The sequence below is a fragment of the Somniosus microcephalus genome, unplaced genomic scaffold (assembly GCF_052327205.1).
Source record: "Somniosus microcephalus isolate GS21.2 unplaced genomic scaffold, FLI_Smic_1.0 unresolved_chr9, whole genome shotgun sequence".
In the NCBI taxonomy this organism is placed as follows: Eukaryota; Metazoa; Chordata; class Chondrichthyes; order Squaliformes; family Somniosidae; genus Somniosus; species Somniosus microcephalus.
Window position 1 is genome coordinate 32,070,578 of NW_028225187.1, and position 4,566 is coordinate 32,075,143.

Sequence of the window (4,566 nt, forward strand, 5' to 3'; positions counted from 1 at the left end):
CCCATTTGCCTTACACCATCATCCATTTTGTCACTGAATCACTCACGTCCTCCAAACTATCACAGACTGCCTCCTTTTATTAATTTCCTGTCCACTTTATCCTGGCACTTTATATTCTTAAAAGCTGCTCATCTGTAATAACTTCCAGTTCTGATGAAAGTTCGTTGAACTGAACGATAAATCTACTCTCTCTCCAAAGATGATGCCTGACCTTTTGAGTGTGTCCAGCACTTGTCGTTTGAAGTAAGTTAGATAGACAATGTGTCATTGAAATAGTTAGATAGCAGCCACACATACCTTGCCCTTACTTCCTTTAATCCGCTTCTAAAACTGTACGAGAAGAGTGTCCAGATCTTGAGAAACATCTGTGTGATTTATTGTTTAAGCTACCAGAGCACATCATCCAGTTTGTACCCTGTGAAATGCTCGCCCACCTTTTAACAATTACAAATACAGGTCGAGTATCAACGACTATGCTCATTAGAAACAAAAACAGCAGCGAGCAACGCCCTGTGTACACTGTTCCTCAATTCAAACAGTTTGCGTAACTCTCTATTTCAACTTTACATTGAAATAAAAATCTTCGAGGAGTTAAAATTACCAGACACTAGAATCATACTCACCGATCCCAAGAAGAACTGAGAGGGTATACATGTTCTAATTCGAAACACACACAATTTTCGGATCCTCCAAAGGACCGAGATAGTTTTCTTTCTTAATTTCCTTCGTCATTGGTTTGGACATACGGATATGATGTGGCTGTTGCTGTAGTAACCGAGATTGCAACACAGATATCACGTTAATCAAGTTGTTACTAAAGGAACGAATAATCTTCTTCTTCATAGGCAGTCCCTCAGAACCGAGGATGACTTTCTTCCACATTTACAATGAGTTCGCAGGTGACTGATGAGTCAAATGCAGGGCCTACAGTCTCTGTCACAGGTGGGGCAGATGGTGGTTGAAGGGGCAGATGGGTGGGGTGCTTGGGTTGACGTGCGCTCCTTCTGCTGTTTGTGCTTGGCTTCTGCTTGCTCCCGGCGAATAGACTCGAGGTGTTCGGCGCCTTCCTGGATTCTTCTCCTCCACTTTGTGCGGTCTTGGGCCAGGGAATCCCAGGTGTCGGTGGGAATGTTACACTTTTTGAAGGAGACTTTGAGGGTGTCCTTGAAGCAATTCCTCTGCCCACCTGGGGTTTGCTTGCCGTTCCAGAGCTCTGAATAGAGTGCTTATTTTGAAAGTCTTGTATCGGGCAGGCAAACAATGTGACCCGTCCATTGGAGCTGATCGAGCGTTCTCAGAGCTTCGATGCTAGGGATGTTGGCCTGAGTGAGAATACTGACGTTGGCGTGCATATACAGCCAAAGGATTTGCAGGATCTTGCGGAGGCAGCATTGGTGGAACCTTTCCAGTGCTTTGAGGTGCCTCTTGTACATGGCCCATGTCTCTGAGGCCTACAGCAGGGCGGGTATCACTGCTGCTCTGTAGACCAGGAGCCTAGTGCCGGGTTTGAGGTCCAGTCTTCAAACACTCTCTTCCTGACCTGTCAGCACATACAATCACTACACACTCATTCTGAACATGAATTCGACATGTTACACCAGTGTGTGTGTGTAAATAATATATTGAGTTACGAGGAGAGATTACACAAATAAGGCATGTATTCCCTAAAATTTAGATGGTGAGGGGGTGATCTGTTCGATGTTTTCAAGAGAGAAAGGGGAACAGATAGGATAGATAGAGATAAACGATTTCCGCTGGTTAGGGATTCCTGGACTAGGTGGCATAGTCTTAAAATTAGAGCCAGGCCTATCAGGAGTGAAAATATGAAATTACAAAATTATACACACAAATGGTGTTCGAAGTTTGAAACTCTCTCTCGCAAATGACAATTGTTGTTGATCAATTGCTAATTTTAAATCGGAGATTGATAGCTTTCCGTTAACCAAAGGAATTAATGGATATGGGCCAAAGGCGGGTTTGTGGAAATAGATCCCAGATTAACCATGATCTCAACGAATGGCAGAACAGGCTTGAGGGGCGAAATGGCCTCCTCCTTTTCCTATATATGTATATATAAGCCTGTAGCATATATTAAACAATGTATTGAAACAATCATCTACAATGATAGTGCATTTTAGGCAATCTCATACAACTTACCGGTGCCTCTCTGCAGATCTTTCAATATTAAACATCTTGTTTCAATGATAAAGGACTGAAAACCCTAATTAAAAAAACAGAGACTGTTTTAGGATCGCAGAGAAAAGCTCAGAGGGATTAATTTCTATTCCAGTTTATGTTAATAGTATGTTGATGTTATCTGAATATATTTGCATATATATGTACACATATTATTACATTTAATTGCCAAACACACAACAATCCTGTTTAATTTTCAGTACAACAATAAGATTACTCACTACATTATTCAAAGTGCAGATTTGTTTTAATATTAGCTTCACCTACTGTAGCCTATCTGCATCCAGTGCAGTATTTAGCAGGAAGCAATGTTTAATACCCATAGATTGTGAACAAATCACTTCACGCATATTTCATCTCTGATAATAATAGCCTGTATTATTCCAAAGACATGCAGCAAACAATTTGGTTAATCAGAAGTGTATTGTGTACTTTTCAGAGACATATTACAAGTTAATGTATATATATAATAAAACAGCACAGAATGTGGTCATCGCGCCGGTGCAGTCTCTTTGAAAGAACTATTCAGTTGACCCACTCCCCTGTTCTTTCACCAGAGCCCTGTAAATGTTTAATTTTCAACTATAAAATCACTTACCTTAAATTAACTGTGAAATCTGTTTCTATTTTCCTTTCAAGCAATGAATTCCAGGTAATAATAAATAGGGTATTAATAAAATATCCGCAACTCCCCTCTTTTTTTGCCAATTACCATAAATGTGTATCCTCTGGTCAACGATCTCCAGCCAGTGGGAACCGCTTGTCCTGATTCAACCTATCAAAACCCTTTATAATTATGATCAGTTTAGCTTCTTCTCAGATAGACGATGCAGATTGTGGTATCTCTCTCTCATAAACTCTCTCTCACTATATATATATAGAGACAGAAAGAGATAGAGAGCGAGGCATTTAGACAAGCTTACATATATACAGGACAAGCATAAAATTAAACCGAAAAATGAATACATTGCTGAACATGTAATGATTGATATCCACAATACATATAAAGGCACCTTCTCTGAGTCACAGTTTTCCTTCGCTAATTGATTAGAAGGGAGCTGTATTATTAATGTATTGCTTCTTGCGGCACTGATCTATCTGCAAAGAAGACAGCGAAAAAATTGAAAAAAAAGACTTTTATTTATAAAAGAAAGTCAAGCATGGCTTTATGTGCTCAAGACCCTAGAGTGAGACTGTGAAGCCACAACCTTCTGAGTCGGAGGCGAGTGTGCTAGCAACTGAGCCACAGTTCACAGGGAAGTGAGTCAAGAAGTTACACTTCCCTCTCTACACTGCTCTGCACAAAGCAGCGTGTATTAAAGGCAGCTTCCTCAACTGATGGTGTTGCTGTGAATTTGCGGCAGCAGCTTTCAGCAGAGATATCAGTTTTCACAGGAAACAGGTTAAATTGAGCAATGACTGAATCAAGTTTGCTCTAACTGCAGGCAGCTGGTGATTCAGCCCAGGGAAGACTTTGACTAATTATTCTGTTTCTATAACTGCCGGCGCCAGGATTACTCAGTTAATTATCTTGTTTCATGCTTTATTCTCAGACCTGTACCCAAGATATACATATTGATAATTTATTCTCCGATGCGTTTCATCTTAGTCATTTGTCCTCAAATTTGCACCAACTTCCCAAACGGGTGGATTTTCCAAATGCTATTTTGGGTTGGCTGAGTGAGGAATAATGACCAGGACACCAGTGCAGCTGCCCTGCTCTTCATTGAGTCATGGTGTGGGATAACTTACATCCACCTGAAGGAGGAGGAAGGGGCCTCAGTTTAACATCTCATACTAAAGAGGGCACCTCCGACAGTGCAGCGCTACCTCTGGCGATTTTACCATCTGCCCTAAATGTGCACCCACTGGTTGCTGATCTCTGGACAGTGAAACTTATTTTCCTATTTGCATTATCAAAATAATTTCTAATTATGAACAACTCTATTAAAACTCCTTGCCCTTCCCCGCTGCATAGAGAACACCACCCTGCTTCTCTACTATGTCCACATCATCGAAGTTCCTCATCTGTTTCCAATCTGTTAAATTTTCTCTGCACCCTTTCCAAGTCTTTTACATCCTTTGTAAAATCTGATGGCCAGAACTGGACACTATGTTCCATCTGAGCCCCAAAAATGATGTGTAATGATTTAGCATCACCTCATAATTATTCATCACTACTTTATGGCTCTATTTATATATCCCATGATACGGTATAGTTTTTATCAGCCTTTACAATTGGCCTGCCAACTTCAAAGATGTGTGTACGTGAACCTCCAGCTCTATCTGCTCCTGCACACCCTTTAAAATTACACCAAGCTATTTATATTGTCTCACCTCATTCTTCCTTCCAACAGGCATCACTTCCCT